A 19,729-nucleotide genomic window follows, 5' to 3' on the forward strand; every position below is an offset into this window, starting at 1 on the left:
ACTCCCATGCTCCCATGTAGTTGATTGTGGTTCAGGTCCCAAACTCGGTGGCTTAAACTCACACTGGGAGCATGTGCATTTGTGCCTAAGATCCTGAGAGGAGAATGGAGGAAAAGGGATTGCGGTGTGGCCATTCCCCCTGGGGGATGATTTCTTGCTTTCTGTCTCTCTCTATCTTTCTGGTGAGCACATGCACCCTATAGCAAAAACCTCTCAAAAAAACAAACAAACAAACAAAAAAAAACAAAAAACAAAGACAAAAAACAAAAACAAACCTGGCCAAGGGCAGGTAAATTCTATATATGAAAAGGATAAGTTGAATCTTCGTGGGTAGTTGACCATCTTTGGTACAATGACATGATGTCTAAAGTATATAAGATATTGTCATGTATATTATTTCACTTCATCCTTAAAATAAGATGGAAGCAGATTTAGGGAGTTGGAAAATTAGGTTTCATGAGCTGGCTCTGCGATCTACTGATTAAGGCAGCAAGATCCCTCGTGGCCAACCACAGGGTTCTAGTTTCTGGTGGCTTGTGCATGGCAAAAATTTTCCCTAAATCATGACAAGATGAAGAATGGGAAAGAGATGGTGGCATGATAATGTCCTGTTGTGGGGGTGCTTTCTGACTCCCTCTCTTGCTCAGTCTCTGACAAGAGCACATGGTTCTCTTGCAAATTTAGAAAAAAAAATTTGGCTTTGCATAGCTTGGAAGAAGTGAAGGTCAGACTGAATTTCAATGATTTGAGCTCACAGTCTAGTGAACTCTATACCATAGGTATCTATGAAACTTAGTTCTATATTAATTCCTTAAAGTGCCTTGATTATTTTCCTTTATGGCATACCTACTCTTGACATAAACTTTAATTTTATGAAGTTCAACTTCCAAATTCCAAGTAGGTATTAATGTACATTTTTTCCATTACTGCTTTCTGTTTAAAAGCTAATGGAATTTAGAACCAACAGATAGCATAATGGTTATGTCACTGGACTCTCACATGGCCATTCATGCTTTGAATCCCAGACCCAGCACCTTGAACCTCATGCCAGGCATGTGTGCTTGCATGCCCAAAATCCTGAGAGGAAAATGGAGGAGAGGGAGTATGGCCTGACTGTCCCCCCTTGGGTGTGATTTCTCACTTTCTGTTTCTATCTCTTTCTCTGTGTCTCTCCATGCAGTACCACACCCTATAGCAAAAATCTCTCCTTAAAAAAAAGGAAAAGAAAAAGAAAAAGAAAAAAGCTAATGAAATTAAATGAACAGTTCCCCCAAATCATTATAAGGGGTGCTAATTCGTATAATGCCATTTGTTTAAAAAAGGCCTTTTATATTAATGAGCTAAAGTAAGGCGAGTATAGGCCAGTTTCTGATTTTATCTTGACATATTCGACTAACTCAATCTACGACTAAGTGTAACGAACATGCATGTCATTAATAACTTTATAATGTATAAGCTTGTGATAACATGTGATTTAGATAAATTGATTACTGATAGTTTGAGCATATACTAAGTAAAACAATCCACTCCTCAGTTGTATTAAAGGATGTCTTCTGGTTTTGAGGTGAGAAAATGGGAAAGGAAAAAAAAATGGGAATGGAAAGCTCTAGGATGAAAACTACAGAATCTTTCCCACTCGTTTCAAGAACTGCAGGCTTATTAAAGCTAGATTTGAAGCCTACTGCCTACAGAAGCACTTGTTCATTCTGACAGACCTTCCCATCTCCTGCAGCTGTCTGTTGAAGGCCCTTCTTCTGTTATCACAAAGACTTCTCAATGACACTGCCAATTACTCTTAATCTGTCACCTATTATTAGCCTCGGCAAGGCTCAGAACCCCAGCAGCTCTTAGTCTCATCCATCACATTTCCAAGTACAAGAAGTCTTGGTTGTATGTAGATCAGTCCTACAAACTCAAGCAAAGGAAATGAAAAAACAAACAAACACTGCAGCAGCAGCATGATACTTTCCCATGTTACAAACTTAAAATAAATATTTAGATGTCAGGACACCTAGGCTTTCAGTGATCCTGTTGGGTACTCAGTGTTCAGCAGAGCACTGAATCTTTACTGAACATACTCAGTGAGTACGGCCTGGAATTGGTATATACTCATTCACTCAGACATGGAAGAAACTGCCTCAAAGAGTTTGTCATCAGGGAGAAGATTACAGGTAGTAGGTACTAAATGCTCACTTGGTCTTCATTTTCTGCGTGTAGAAAATGCAGTTACTGGGATCAGCAGGTGGCATAATGGTTACATCTCTGGACGCTCACATAGTTGCCTGTGGTTCAAGTCCCAGGCCAGCGGCTTAAAACTCAGGCTGGGCGCATGTGTGTGTACACCCAAAATCCTGAGAGGAGAATGGAGAAGGAATTGTAGCATGACCATCTCCCCTGGAGGCGATTTCTCACTTTCTGTCTCTCTGTCTCTGCAGTGAGCACATGTGCCCTGCAGCAAAAATCTCTCCCGTAAAATAAGCAAACAAAAAACTGCAGTGACCGATAGAGTCAGTGGGTGCTGTATTTAGGGCTGTGATTGGTGATGCTCTGTAGGGAGGCCTTTTATTCTATAAATCACCCTGACTCAGAGGCAGTCTCCTGGTGAACCATTGTCTAAACACTCAAAGATACCTTACCTTTTCTTAGAAGAAACTTAAGAGGCCCTGCACACAACCCTCCTGTGTCCTAGTTTTGTTGCTGGCTAAAACCCAGCAGGTGTTTCTGTGAATAATAGTGACGTGCAGTGAAGAGGGAGAAATGGAGTTTATTTAGTGTGTTTGAGCACAGGGAGTGGCTGAGAGCTAACGAGCTCATAACCAACTCCCATAAGGTATATTCCCAGCTCATTAGATAACATTTCGCTTCTCGTTCATGTACTATTATCTGTAATATAAATTGAGCTAGTTGTATTACTCTTACTCTCATGATTTTCTCTAGAGCGTTCTGTGTACCTTTTCCTTTCACAACAGTATGATCCTGTTTTTCTTCTTAATGGCAACATTGAATCTATTGACTGGGACTTGTAATATACATTGATAGATTAAGGGAAGCTACAACATATTTTCTTTAAGTTAGACTGTTTAACAAGACAGTCTAATGATCTATTAGTAATTGTTATGATAAACAATAACATCATTTCAATTTTCCCAATTTAACCTGTTACATTGTATCCCTTGAGTAAATATTTTCATCTCTTAAATATTTTTTGCCTGGGACCCTATGTGGGTTTTAATTTTTGTGACTGTTGTAGAACAAGTGACTGAAGTTTCCTTTTCTAAGCAAACAGGCTTATGTATAACTTTGTTACAATAGTTACAGATTACATTAGTTACAGAAGCTCCCAGCACCATTTTATCCTTAAAGTATAAGAAAGTTGAATAGGGACCAGCAGTTGGCATAATGGCTGTGTTGCTGGACTCCCATATAGTCAACTGCAGTTCGAGTCCTGAACCTGGTGGCTTAAATTCATGCCAGGTGTGTGTGCATATTTGTCCAATTTCCTGAGAGGAAAATGGAGGAGAAGGGATGTCCAATTTCCTCTGAAAGGAAAATGGAGGAGAAGGGATTGCAGCATGGCCACCACCCCCAAGGGGTTAAGAAATTGTTTGGTTTGGGGGCCAACAGATGATATAGCAGTTACATCATTGGCTCCCACATGGCCAACCACGGTCATAGCAGTTACATCACTGGCTCCCACATGGCCAACCACAGTTCAAGTCCTGAATCTGGTGGCATCAAACTCACGCCAGGCACATGTGTGTGCATATCCATGATCTTCGGGGGTGGGGTGGGGGAACAGAGGAGAAGAGATTTCAGCATGGCTATTCCCCCTGCAGGGCAATTTTTCACTTTCTGTCTCTCTGGCAAGTGCACATGCCCTATAAAAAAACCTCAAAAAAAATTGTATGGTTTTTCCAGTTAAAATTTTATCATATGTTCTATAGCCACTTTTCTCTCCTGGCAGGACTGGAAATTAAAAACATTTATTTATACCAATCAAAAATAAATAAGGTGATTTGAATTTTAGGGGTGTTTGCAATATACTCAGGGCCAGCCTTTCCTATGGATGGGCAGGCAGAACAGACTGAAGTGACAGATCTTATATTACAGACCTTCAAAATTAAAAAAAAAAAAAGCAAAACAGACAAAAATCTATTCAGAGATGATATATAATATGATGTCTAGACTCATTTCTCTATTTAATGTTTTTATTAAATTTACATTATCCCGATTTTCTACTCAGCACTTAAAGTCTTATATTTTCTTCTCCATTGAACATTCTTATATTTGAGATTTCCCTATTTTTCTAGTTAGTGCTTAAAGGCTTAGTTTTGATGTGATGCTGTTAATCACAAGGGCTTCTATCATGTGTAAAAAAATAATAATGGATGGTCAGTTTGGCCTCAACTAGTCTTCGTTGACAGCATATACTGTGGGACTTCGAAGAGTTCATGGAAATACAGAATTAAGTACAAGTACTATTTTGGTGCAAACACTTTTGAAATCTAGTCATAGTATTTTCATACTATGTGTCTTCTGGGAACTTTTTTGAAGTCCCACATATCAGGTTTTTGTTTTTGTTTTTGTTTTCTGCTAAAATAAATTGTTCCAAATTTAGTGGCTTAGAAAAAGCCACAAAATGATTAGCTGACAATTTGTCATTACATTCAAATAGGTCTCACTGGGCTGAAATCAAGGTGCTAACAGGGCTGCATTTCTTTCTGGGGACTCTGGGAGAAAACATGTTTTGTTATTTCTAGCTTCCAGAGGTTGCCACATTGTCTGTCTCTTAAAGCACCCCCTCTCCCCCTGCCATCTTCAGAACCAGCAATGAGCTGTGGTCCAGTCTTCTTCACACCATTTCACATTGCTCTGACTCCACCCGAACTCTTCTGCCTCCTCCCACCTCAAAGGATCCTGTGATTACTATGGGCCTACCTACATAATCCAGGATAATCTCCTCTTCAAATCAACTGATTAGCAACCTTAATCTCATCTGCAGCCTTCATTCTTGTTGCAATGTCTCCTAACATCTTCCCAGATTCCAGGGATGAGATTGTGTACTGCTGGAGGGGGAGGGGGCATTATTCTGCTCACTATGTTAGAGGGTTGCAAGATTGCAGGTACTTCATTCTGTTGTTGTATTACGACTAGAAACTTCTTACTAGGCTTTGCAGCTTATGTTCTATCGTTTTCAGACTCTTTGAAGGCCACCTGGCCATCTAAAAACCGGTGCTTCACTAAGTTTCCATTATTACAGGCATTTGGGGTTTTTGGTTCATTATTTGCCAGAAGCAGAGATTCTGAACTGGTACCGCTTCTCAAGACTTGGACTTTTGCAAGACTCTTTGGATGAGGGACTTCAGCTGCTGTTAATATAAATCTTCCTCAGACCTCATGCACAGAATGCAAATTGGGTGCAGGACTGCCTCACCCACAGGAGCGACTATGCTATGCCCCTTCTCCTGGGCATTAGGGCCCAGATGCACAAAATAAAATGGTATCCCCTCAGACAGCTCCAGGAAATAGTTGAGATGTTAAACTTGATCCTACTTTCCCATGACCTATTCTTATCAACCCTGCTAACTAGGCCACACCACACAGAACAATCCCAATCTCAGTTTAAAGACGGATGATCTCTTTTGTTTTTAAATGCTGCTGTAGGATATGAGTACTCACTGGAAGGGCAGACAGAGGGAAGGTGAGAAAGTGAGAGAGCAGCCACAAAGCAGTCCCCTCTCCTCCATCCTCCTCTCAGAATTTCGGGCATACATGCACACATGCTTTGCATGTTTTTCAACTTCTAGGTCCAGAGAACCAGCTGCCTTCACCATCCCACCACCATTTGTTCTAGAATTGATGATCTTGACCTACTTCAAGGCTGCTTTTATTTAATGTTCTATCAAACCAGTGAATGAGCCATTCAAAGAATAAAGACAAGGACTGCATGACCAACTAAGTTTCCAAACGTGCTCTTCTTTCAGAGGACACACTCCTCAGCCTCCATCTTCGTGCAGGGCCTTCACTCCAGCAGGCTTAGGGAGGGGGATATCAGTTTCTAAGACCAACAAACCACTATACCTTTTACAGTACTGCAGTTCATTGTCCTCCAGTCAAGTCCTGCTGCATTAGAATATTCCATTTTACTAAATACAAAATGATTTACTTTTCTTTGGATTTTCTCAATAAATCCTCTCCTTTTTCTATATGTATTCTTAGAGCACAAGGATCTGTTGAATTTTTAATTAACTTATTATTTAAATATAATCTTCAATTGATATATAATAGGCATTTATAGAGTAGAGGGTAGTTTTTCAGTGTATGTATAGAATAATATCAGTCAAGAAACATGTCTGTTATTTCAAACATTTATCAATACTTTGTACTATGACAATGTGAATTCGCTTCCTAGGTATTTTGAAATACACATTGAATTGTCTCCAGCTGTAGTTATTCTCCTATGCGATAGTACTCTAGAATTCATTCCAGTAGTCTACTTGTTCTCTTACACCATTCATGAGACTCTCCTCATCCTTCCCATCCTTTCTCCTTCCAGCCTCCAGTATCTATCATTGCACTCTCCACTTCTAGGCAATCAAACCTTTTAGCTTCTAAAAACTAAGAACATATTTGGGATCAGCAGTTAGTGTAATAGCTATGTCACTGAATTCCCACATAGTCGACTGCGGTTCAAGCCCCAGACCCAGTGGCTTAAATTCATGCTGGGGGCATGTGTGTACATGTCCAAGATCCTGAGGGGAGAATGGAGGAGAAGGGATTGAGGCATGGTCATCCCCCCTGGGGGGGGTGATTTCTCGCTTTCTGTCTCTCTGTCTCTCTCTGTCTTTCTGATGAGTGCACACATCCTATAGCAAAAACCTCTACAAAAAAAAAACAAAAAGTAAGAATATATGATGGTCTAGTATTTGTGCCTATTTATATATTTTTACTTTTTAAATTTTTAAAAACTTAATATTATTGTTGTTGTTATTAAATTTAACCTGAGAAACAGAAAGTGAGGAAGCAAGCTGCCAGGTCTAGGACTCAAACTATGGTCAGCCATGTAGGAGTCCAGCACCCTCAGCTCCCCATGCCACCTCCTGGCCCCAGTGCCTGGTTTAATTTACTTAGCATTATTTCCTCTAGGTTCATCCATTTGCTGCATATAACAAGATTTCATCTTCATCTGTCTATATGTATGCTCTTTACCTGTTCATCAGTTGACACTATGATTGATTCCGTATATTAACTACTATGAATAATTTTGCAAAAAACATGGAGTGTAGATACCTCTCCTACATACTGACTTTCATTACTTTAGGGAAATAACCAAGAGTAGGATTCCTGGATCATAAAGTAGATCTATTTTGGTTTCTTAAAGGATCACTATACTGTTTTCCATAATGGCTATAATCATTAGGGGAATGCTAAGCAAAAACAAAATGAAATATTACTTCATCAATTTAGAAAGGATATTACCGGGGGAGAATAACAAGTGTTGGCTAGGTTGTGGAGTAAGGGAAATTCTGGCACTGTTAGAAGGAGTGTAGATTATAATAGTACAGCCATTGTGGAAAATAGGAGCTCTTTAACGTTTCCTGCCTTCTTCCCCTGGTCTATGATTATCAGACATAGGGATTTTAATTTGTATCATGTTATTTTATGTAGGGTTCTGTTTTGTTTTATTTTTATTTTTATGTGTTTTTTTTGTGGAGAGGTTTTTCCCATAGGGTGCACGTGCTAGCCAGAAAGTCGGAGAGAGACAGAGAGGCAGCGAAAAATCACCCCCAGGGGCGTCAGCCATGCCACAATCCCTTCTCCACCATTCTCCTCTTGGGATCTTAGGCACGCATGCACCACCCAGAGTGAGTTTAAATCACCGGTTCCAGGACTCAAACTGAGGTCAACTACATGGGAGTCAAGCAATATAGCCATTATGCCAACTGCTGGTCCCTGTAAGATTCTAAAATGTACTGGCTTAATAAAACATGACTAAATAATAGTGGCTGTACATTTTATTAATATTGAACACTTTGTCATTGAAAACAGAATATATCATTGTAATTGATAAAAGGATAGATACGCTACACACACGCGTGCACACACACACACATGCACAAGTGTGGAAAAGTGAGAATCTCTTTTGTGGTATAAGTGCCATAAAAAAGTTATTTGGGAAAATTAAGAAAGCAGTCAATTACAAAATCAGGCTTAGCAGGTTCAAATGTGTATATATGTATGTGTTGTGTGTGTATGTGTGTGTGCACAGGGCTTTCACTATCTAGATGTTACATAGATCTCAGGAGGGAGTACACAATAGCGTATTACATAAGTAATTTGACAAGGACAACACTTTTTGAAAAACATTTACAGCAATATATTCAGGAAACCAATCTGGGTCCTATCTGCTCTAAACAATCAATTTTTCTTCTCACATTATTTCCTTGATGTCAACAGTGTAATTCTCTTTAGAGATGACAATATAGAATGAAAGTCGGATTGTTTCTTTGTTATTTTGACTGTTTCCAATTTTTATTGCATGTGATGGAGTTTTCTGCTTCACTTTTCACCTATTTAAATTTTAATGAGTTAACTGATAAATAACTTTCACTTTAATTCATCTTCAATAATTATTATGCTTAATATATTAATCACTCAAAACAATTTTAATTGGCAATGCCTTGCTTCTTAATAAATAAATAGAAATGATTTTTTAATAATTACTATATTAAAATAATAAAAAGCATTCCAAAGGCCCTAAGAAGATTATGTAAGGCAACTTCTATCTGTAACAAAGAGGCTTAAATTTAGCTTATGTTACTATAACCATGATTTGTCAGAGGAAACTGTGAAAATGTTACTTTGTCAAGCTTAGAAGGAATTCAGTCTTGCTGACTTTCATTGAAATAATATTTTAGGAAGAACGTTTGAATAAGTATGTATTTAGATCAGTGTGCAGTGTGAACAATGCAAGGGGTTTTCAAAAAGTACATGGAAAATATGTATTAGGAAAAACCCGCATGGATTTTAAAATTGTTTGGTAGCAAAATAAACTTGTGCTGTAGTTTCATTTTCTCCATGAACTTCTGACATCCCCTTGTATGTATGTATACTATTCTGTGTTCTCAAGTAGTGTCGGAAAATCTTCCAGAGTTCTCTCAATGCTAAGCCCCTCTCCGTCCCTGCTGGAGTCCTGGGCTCTTTTTCTGTCCTCTGCAGAGATGGATTGTGCTCTGCTTTCCTTCTAAATGCACTTTATTTACTGCATTGTTTTCTTTTGGTTATTTTGTTTTCTTTCCTGTGCCACTTATAGGCAAGGTAGTAACCCATTTTCTTTCTTTTTTCATTTGTCAGGGATATATGTCCCCACAGGAGTGAGTCAGAGAGAGAGAGAGTGGAAATAGAGTAAGCATGCCTTCTCCTTTTCTCCGTCTGATTGGGACTTTGGAAACCCATGCACATAATTTTGACTTGTCCCTCAAGCTGCAAGGTTTGGGACTCAAACTGCTATCAGTGATGGACGATTCAGCTCCCTTAACCACTATGCTATGGGCTGGCAATAGTTAGGTGGTCTTCATGTTAATACTTGATGAATTAATTTTCAAGTAATCCCTCCCTCCCTCCCTCCCTCTTTCCTTCCTTCCTCTCTTTCTCTCAATTTAACCAGAGAGGGACAGAGCGACTGCAAGAAAGAGAGAGGAAACTGTGGTCAGCCATGTGGGAATCCATCATCTGAACTGTCATGTCACCTGCTGGTCCCGCAAATGACCCTTATAAAATCTACCACTTCTTAAGTTTTAGTGTAGTATCAAAGGAAAACATTCAAGGTTAACTTGAGAATATATTATATATATATAATATATATTATATTTATTAATATATATAATAAAAGTACAATATTGATATCACAAAAAACTTAAATATAGGGCCAGCAGGTAGTGTGGTGGTTAAGATACTGGATCCCACATTTAGGACTTAAAACTCCACAGTTTGAGTCCTGGATATAGTGGCTTAAAAAATACGCTGGGTGTCCAAAACCATTTCTTTTTTTTAAAGAGGTTGTTGCTATAGGACGCGTGCACTCGCCAGACATAGAGAGACAGAGACAGAGAGATAGAAAGCAAGAAATCACCCCCCCAGGGGTTATGTCGACGCCGCAATCCCTTCTCCTCCATTCTCCTCTCGGGATCTTGGGCACGCACGTACATGTGCCTGGTGTGAGTTTAAGCAACCAGGTCCGGGATGCGAACCGCGGTCGACTACGTGGGAGTCCAGCAACATAGCCATTATGCTAACTGCTGGTCCCAAAAATATGCTGGGTGTCCAAAGTCTTGAGAGGAAAATGGAGAGAAAAGTTTATGATGTGACCGTCCCCCCTGAGGGATGATTTCTCACTTTCACTCTCTCTCTCTGACTCTCTCTAGTGAGCACATACATACATGCTATGGCAACAATTTAAAAAAATTAAAAATTAAAGAAAACTATTTTTCCATGGTTACTTATATTTTGTATCAGCTTTTCAGAGAAACAAAAAAAAATACAGTTTGTGACTAAAATTAATCAAACAAAATATTGTGCCATTTTCAGATGTTTTATCCCTCAATCATTACTTCAAATTACCACTTAAGAGTAAATTTTATGACACCACACGGTGCTTTCTACTTAGAAGATGACGTATCAGTAAACACTGTGGCATGATTCCACGACTACTCATTTTACTAGCTCTAAGATATTTCTACCAGTAGGTGTGTGGGCCTGTTACATTTTTTTTCCTCTTTATCTCCAATCTCTTTTCCATGTCTTGAATTATTATATAAGTTTTATTTTAAAAAAAAAAACCCTTATTTAATTGATGAGCAAATATATTAAAAATGTATCAAAACCCAGAAATTATTAATATGTGTGAGATTTTGCAACTAAGATAGAAAATAAAACATACAGGGGCCGGCAAGTGACATGGTGGTTAAAGACACTGGACTCCCACATGGCCGACCACGGTTCGAGTCTTGGACCTGGTGGCTTGCTTTCTCACTTCCTCTCTCTCTGTCTCTCTCTGATCAAACTGGAACATAATAATGATAATAATAATAAATAAAGTTAAAATAAAATAATTCTTTTTAAAAAAAGAAAATGAAACATACATTAGAGAAGTCACCATTTTTTCTCAGTCTCTAGGTGAGGTTGAAAAGGAGCACAAAAGTGAAAAAAATCTAAATTATTCAAAATAATAGCTGATGGTGAACAGTGAATTTGTTATTTCTAAAATATAAAAAATAAAGAATGAATCCAGATGTGTGTGAATTTCTAAACAATGAAGATGAAGAACAAAAGCCTGTTACAAGTTTTGTCCTTTAATACAGTAAGAAAATTTCCTTTACTCAGTTCCTTTAAGAATAACTTGGGGATAGACAACATTGAGAATCAGCAGATCAGAGACTGTAGGAGGCCAATACAGGCATATGGCTGCTACCGTGGCAAGGGTCTCACCTCTCAAGACCTTGACAATAAGAGTAAGAAGTTTTAAATTGGATTCAAAATTGTATTGTGTTATTTGTTATAGGGATGGAAACCATCAACCCAGAACTATTTTTTTCTTTCCCTTTTTTTTTTTTTCTTTCTGTTCTTCTCATCTTAGAAGCCTCTGGAGTTGGTCACAGAAATATCAAAATATCTGGAATCATTCATCTGGCTTCAAGTTTTCTGAGCTACCACAGAAAGGAAAAAAAAAATCAATAGAGGTGTTGCCTCTTATAATGAGGCTTTGCACTTTTTTTAGTACATTTAGCTCTTTTTCAGTCACCAGGAATCTTCTGTCATTTGGAAATCTGGTATTCTACCCATTTCCCATTTGGTTCCAATAAATCCTAAACTAATCCTTTTTATATTTAAAATCTCCTTTTTTGAATTTATAAATGCAGATAGGTGTGAAAAGCTCATTTATAAATGTGTAAGTGGTTCTTATTGAATTGGTCTATAAAACTGGATGATTTTTAGAGATGGAGATTTGAGTTTGTATGTAGAAAATATGTATGATATAAGGGAAACACTGTCTTTTGCACCTTTAATTTATACATTTGCTGTTTGATGCTAGAAGTCAAATACATGTTTCATCATCAACATTCTAAAGCATGCTTTACTTATTATTATTTTTATCACCTTTTAGAAACTATGCTCTCGAGACCAGCAGGCAGTGTAGTAGTTAAGGCGCTGGACTCCCACATGGTCAAGTGTGACTGGAATCCCAGACACGGCAGCTTGACACTCACACTGGGAGCATGTGCGTACAATGCCCAAAATCCCTGAGGAGAATGGAGAAGAAGGGATTGCCATGTGCCCATCCCTCAGGCAGGGGTGGGGGGGTTCTCATTTTCTGTCTGTCCTCTCTATCTCTATGTACCCCATAACAAAAATCTCTAAAAAAAAAAAAAAGAAAAGAAAAAATGAGAGAAAAGAAAGAAAAATAAAACTATACTTTCATTTAATTCATGATTTTTCTAAGGCTTAAGCTAAATCATTTCAATTTTTTCAGTTTACATTTTTTCATCACTGTCACCATTACCAGGAACTATATATGCAAAAATGTGTGGCATTATGTTTGGCTGGTTGTCCTTCAGCACAGTGACACTCTATGTAACAGTACACATAGGCGACCTCGTTTTAATTAATTATTCAAAAGTTATTTTGTGAGACGCTGATCTAACACTACACTGAAATTAGAACATTAGAATTTCTACAACCTTTCTTCTTAGAATTTAACCAAAATCGTTAGAAAACAGTATTGGTATGATCCTCTATCTAGAGATCTCTCTGGCTGATGCGATTTTCATATAGACATACAGTAGTGATTTTCATTACCAAACCAGTTTACATCGGAAAGTGTTGTGTTAAATGGCTAAATACCCCAATTTCTGTCATGATCTGGTTTCCCACTGGAAGGTATCTGCCTTATCTCCAAAGTGTTTCTCAAAACTGGTGATGAAAAAGCATGTTGCAAGCTGTAAAGATATACAATGATTAAATGAGCAAGTAAAATAAATGTATATATAAATATAAATAATTAGCAAAAAAAAAACCAAAAACAGAGAACTATGGTGATCTTCTCACCCTCGGTTTATTCCTTTGTTCATTTCTCCTCAACTTACTTAGAGTACTACAATAATCATAGGGTCTGTTTCGTTCATCCTTTTTTTAAAAAATTATAATTCAACTTTAGTATCAGCAAGAATTTTTTTTTTAATTGGTATTGTCCATTCCCTGGAAGGAGAGAGAGAAAGTGCACCCCCGCCCCCGTGGGGCATAGTCTCCCTGGAGTCCTCCTCCTCCATTTCATCCTGTCAGGAGTGTGGGCACCTGAGCATATGTGCCTTGCCTTGTGTGTTTTTTTAAGCTGCTGGGCCAGGGTTTGAACTGTGGTTCACCATGTGAGATCTGGAATCTATACCTAGCACTTAACTGCTGTGCTCTGGGGCCAGCCTAGCAAGTAATGTTGATCCTGTCATTTGTTTCTTTCTCTCTGAAAATGACCTTCTCTGCTATGACCCCCTAATCTCCAGGGAGCATATTTATTCCTCTCTCCCAGAGCTCCAGTCCCAGCCCCAGCCTCCATTTTCTTTGAAGAGATTTTCTCCTTGGGACGTTTTTCTTGAGGATTTCTCTGCCTTGAACATTCTTTCCACAGTTAACTTATTACTGCTTCACTTCTTTCGAGACTCTAGATGCTGCCTTAACAGTGACAGCTGGGGACCAGCAGTTAGTGTAATAGCTGGACTCCCACGTAGTCGACTGCAGTTCATGTCCCGGACCCAGTGGCTTGAACTCTTGGGTGCGTGTGCATGCCTGCCTAAGATCCCGAGAGGAGAATGGAAGAGAAGGGATTACGGCGTGGCCATCTCCCCTGGGGGGTGATTTCTCGCTTTCCATCTCTCTGTTTCTCTCTGTCTTTCTGTTGAGTGCACACACCCTATAGCAAAAACCTCTAAAAACAAACAAACAAAAAACAGTGACAGCTGCAATTTCAGATCTCCGTGTATCCTGCCAAACCTTACCACCATTTTCTTGCTGCCCTTTATCCTTGGCCCTATCACCATCTCATATTCCACTTTCTTGTTCAAATATCTGCTGCTCATCTTGGTCCACTGGAATATAAACTTAGGGACACAGTTCACCAAAGAGAACATGCCTAAGTATGCAATAAGCACTCAGCAACACTTTTTAAAAGAAATAATGAGGGCTAGCTCCATAGCCTGTGGTTAATGCAGCTGGATTCCACATGACTGATGCTGTGGTTCAAGCCCCAGACCTGGTAGCTTGAGAAACATGCCTAGTGCATGTGCCTGTATGTCCCAAATCCCCGAATGAGGGAGATGTTGGAGAAGGGATCATGGCATTACATATGGGTAGGGATGCTTTCTCCTTTCTTCTCTCTCTGTGTGTCTGTCTCTAGTGAGTCCATGTGACCTTTGGCAAACATTGAAGAAAAAGAAATAATGAATAAATTGTTGAAAGAATAAATAGCTCTATGATTACTGCTTCTGTAATCAGTTTTACACCTAACTTTTACCTCTTCATAATAAATAGGAAAGTAATGAAATCCTTGCCGCGTCTAAAGCCAGGTTTATTTCTCAGTGTTATTTTTTGAGTTTGACAGCATATTTTTAAATCACATGGCTAAAAAATCATGACTATAAATTCCCTGTGTTTTTTTTTTTACCAAATATTAAAAAGCCATTTACATTTTACTTATTAGTCAATATTGAATAAATAGAATAAAGATTATTTGTATATAATCCATCTTTCTTGCAAATTAAAAACAGTCTTCCTATATATTATCCTTTAAACAAAAATAATTCTGAGAAGTAGAACAGGTTATATTACATTCTGGTTTTCCTTTATTATCCATAGTCAATAAATTATAGAAATATTTCTTTTGAACATTTCTTCAGGGTTCATTCTGCTATTTTACCCCTCCTCTCATGTGTATTGGTTTTATTGTAATACATTAATGTAAGATTCAGAGAGTTATTTAAAATCCAATGAGCGAAAAAATTGAAATCCAATTTTTTTTCATGCTCTGTGATGATTAATACATTGGTTGATTGATTTTAATAGCTTAAAAAATGTTCTATGAAACTATAAATACTCTTTAGTATTACTCAGTTTAAACACCTGTTACTATTTTTTTTTACTCCCCCCCAACCCTAGGTTGTGAATATCTACATCCATTAGCTAGTCTCTTGGGAAACTGTTCAGTCCAAGACCAAATCTGATTTAGGTCAGTATTTTCTTATATGTTTAGATTGTGAGCATTTAAAATGGATGCAGGAATACATCTAAGTGTAGCCATGTGGAAATACCTTAAAAAGTGTATTGGTTCATAATATTACATAAAGAACCTAAAACATTCCTATGTAAATGTGTCATTAAATACAGATTCCATTTTCTGTCCTCTAATGGATTAACCCATAGTATGTCTACATGTACACTGATGTAACAAACTAATTTATGATAATCACGAAAATAACATAAAATTAAATAACATCCTGTTTAGGGTAATTAGCAGCCATTAGTTCAACTGCGCAATACAGAACACCATCAATAGTTTCAAAAATTAATATTTCAGTTCCAGCAGATAGTGTAGTGGTTATGTCGCTGGACTCCCACATGGCTGACCATGGTTTGAGTTTCAGACTCAGTGGCCTGAAACTCATATCCAGTATGTATGCATGTGTGTCCAAGATCCCAGGAGGAGAATGGAGAAGAGGGTTGCAGCATGGCCATTCCCCTGGGGGGGACGGTAATTTCTCACTTTCTTTATCACTGTCTCTGTCTTTCTCTCCAGCAAGTCCACATGCCCTAAGGCTAAAATCTCTTAAAAATTAATATTTCAAAGTGAACAATAAATTTAAAATCATCAACACCTTCAGCATTTTTTCCTTTTTATGAATAAATAAATACATAAGGTAATAAATAAATTCTTACAACTAAAACTTCCCAATGAATATTTTGTTGTTGTTGTTGTTTATCTTTTAAGAAATTTTTGCTGGGACCAGCAGTTAGCATAATGGCTATGTCGCTGGACTACCATGTAGTCAACCGTGGTCCATGTCCCAGACCCGGTGGCTTAAAGCTCATGCCGGGCGCATGTGCGTGTGTGCCCAAGATCCCGAGAGGAGAACAGAGGAGAAGGGATTGCGGCATGGCCATCCCTTCTGGGGGGTGATTACTTGCTTTCTGTCTCTCTCTGTCTGGTGAGTGCATGCACCCTATAGCAAAAACCACAAAAAAAAAAAAAAGAAAAAGAAATTTTTGATATAAGTTGTCTGTCTTTACTGAAGAGACAGAGAGAAAGTAAGAGATCACCCCCCTAGGGGAGATTGCCATACCACAGTCGTCGTCTTCATTCTCCTCTAGGGAGTTTGGACACTCATGTACACATGTCTGGCATGAGTTTCAACTGCCAGGTCTGGGACTTGAACTCAGTCAACCATGTGCAAGTCCAGCACCTTAGTCACTATACCACCTGCAGGGTTCAATGAATAAATATTTGAATTTCATGGAGATGCTCAAAATGGCATAATTCATTCTCCGCTTAGTTGGACTATCCATGTTTAAGAAAACATGGACCAGCCAGATGGCCTGGTGACTCAGGTGGCTGAATCCCATGTGGTTGATTGTGCAGTTGAAGTCCTGGAGCTAGAGACTTGAACAACACTGTGTGTGTGCACATGCTCAAAATCCTAAGAGGCGAATAGAGGAAAAGGGGCTGTAGTGGTCACCCCCATGGGAGGGCTTTCTCACTTTCCCTCTCCCTCTCTCTCTTTTGCTCTCTGACATGCCCTATAGCACATGAAAAAAATATAAAAAATGAAAATTACAATTTCTGTCAAACAGTCACAGATCTCTCACCCTGAGTTTCAGTAAATTTTTCTCTCCAGCCTTGTGAACTAGATATGGAAACATGACTTAACTGTTTAGCCTTTTCCAACACACGACTGTCCCTCTACTCAGTCTTCTCAAATTACCCAGTCTAAGTGTTTTATGCTTCTTGCAGTGATTCTGATAGATTTCTTTTAAATGTCTCCTAATTCTCATTATTGTATTTGAATGCAACTTTGACTTTCCTAAAACGTTGATTCTAAGATTGAAATAATGTAGAAATAAAGATCACTGTAGTAACAATAATAATACCATTAATGAAAATAAGACCTTAAGGGTCCAGCAGTTAGCGTAATGGCTATGTCACTGGACTCCCATGTAGTCAACTGCAGCTTGAGTCCCAGACCCGGTGGCTTAAACTCACGCTGGGCGCACGTGTATGCATGCCCAAGATCCAGAGAGGAGAAAGGAGGGGAAGTGATTGTGGCGTGGCCATCATCCCTGGGGGGGTGATTTCCCACTTTCTGTCTCTCTGTCTCTCTCTGTCTCTCTGGCGAGTGCATGCACCCTATAGCAAAAACCTCTCAAATAATAATATTAATAATAATAATAATAATAATAATAATAAATAAGACCTTAAAATGAACCAGGCACTCTCATAAGAACCATAAAAGCTTTAGCTCTTCATTTTATGAATGGAGGATCCAAAGCAAGGAATATATTGTAATTGCCTGTGGTCATGCTGACAGTAAGTGATGAAATAAAGGTATGTGATATATAGGAAAAAAAGAAAAAACAGTAGTCATAGTCAGGACAAATGATATCTAATATAATATCAGATAACTGCATATTTACAGGGATTTACATACTAATCATGTCAGACTTTTATGTAAATTTTTTAGCTCTCTTAACACTCAAAATCTCAAGGTGCTTAAAGTTTAAATTTTTCTCCATGCACCATTTTTTCTTGTAAATAAATTCTCCTTAATACAACTTACATTCTACACATTTATTTCCAATACAATAATATATGCCCTCCAAAAACTCTCATTAGCTCAAAGTGAATGTCTGCTTGAGACTCATTTTAGCTGTGGAAATGCTTCCCACAAGAGAAATCATAATTAACTCTATTGCAATTTTGCAAAATAAAGATTGGATCTATCCATGCTTACCTTCTGACTACTTAGACATTCATTTCAAAAATATTTTTAAGAGGAATATTGTGTACATCTTTAATTACCTAGAGTTAATACTATCATATCTATTTTTCTCTCTCTCTGACTTATTTTAGCAAACTGAATTTCCTTATCTTCCCCTACTCCCATAGGAAATAACACAGATCCACAGAATCACATATTTGTCTATGCTGGACAGTGCATGCTTAAGTTAGCACAAAATTAGTCTCTTCTAAGGTCTTTCAGAATGACTTCCCATGTAAAACTCCAGGTTAGAGCTGGCCAATGAGGCCAGAGTGCATGAGATTTGGAAAGCAAAGATGAGATAAAAGTCATCATTTTAAAGAGATGGTGGCTGTGATCCGATCCAGTGAATTCTCAGATTTCTCCATTAACTCATGACCTGTGGTCCTGGCAGCCAGATAAGGTGACTCATTTAATACTCCATGATTTCTGGCTTCTAATCCTAGTGCTTCAGGATCAAGTTCTTAATAAATGTTTCTCCAAGCATCTTAATTAAGTTTTTCAAACATTGACTTCCCTAGCCTACTCCATATGTCCTTAATTTCTACTTTTCTATGACTGTGATTTCCAAATTATTGTGGTGACTCTACTTTCCTGACTCAGTTCAGACACTAATTATGTGACCAGAAGTGGTTTCGGGTTGGAGGTAAGGGGACACACCTTAAAGTTGTGATCTAGGGTTGGTTGTCAGCTTAAAAGTTATGGATGCTCTCTCTGCAATTTTAAGCATGAAAACAAACAGTTGTCATTTTATTGAGTTCTCCATATAGGGATTACTTATGTGTAACATACTCTGCTTTGTACCATTTAATCTACTTTTTTTTTTTTTTTTGAGAGAGAGAGAGATCTTTGCTACAGGGTGCATGCCCTCGCCAGAAATGCAGAGAGAGACAGAAAGACAGAAAGCAAGATACCACCCCACAGGGAAGATGATCACACTGCAATCCCTTCTCTAGTCTCCTCTCAGGATTTTGGGCTGGTACACACATGCACCAGGTGTGAGATTTTTAAGCCACCAGGTCCAGGACTTGAACGGCAGTCAACCATGAGAGAGTCCAGTGATGTAACTGCTATGTAATCTGCTGGTTGCAATCAACTTTTACATTACCCACATAGATAGGATCAGGGCTCAGTACATGGTTAAAGAAAACAATAGCTATACGTATCTAGGTCAGCACCCAAGAGTGGGATAGAGGATGTTTCTCAATATATGAGGATAACTTGATTAGTAGGTGGCCAGCCGACCTAATTATAACCTTTCTTGAAAATCAACAATTTGCAACATACATAAACATAGAGAGAGCAGGAAGTTAAGGACCTATAAAAGTAGAAGCAGAAGTAAGCAAAAGTTTTGGATAGAAGAAAGAAATTGTATTTAATGATTAATAGGGTAGGAAGAAAATAAATGTCAAGAAAAATTGAGACCACGAGACCAGCAGTTAGTGTAATGGCTATGTTGCTGGACTCCCATGTAGTCAACTATGGTTCAAGTACCAGACCCAGTGGCTTAAACTCACACCAAGTGCATGTGTGTGTGTGCACCCAAGATCCAGAGAGGAGAATGGAGGAGAAGGGATTGTGGTGGGACCATTCCCCCTGAGGGGTGATTTCTTGCTTTCTGTCTCTCTGTCTTTCTGGTGAGTGCACGCGCCCTA

Source organism: Tupaia chinensis, unplaced genomic scaffold (assembly GCF_000334495.1).
Source record: "Tupaia chinensis unplaced genomic scaffold, TupChi_1.0 Scaffold000370_1, whole genome shotgun sequence".
In the NCBI taxonomy this organism is placed as follows: domain Eukaryota; kingdom Metazoa; phylum Chordata; class Mammalia; order Scandentia; family Tupaiidae; genus Tupaia; species Tupaia belangeri.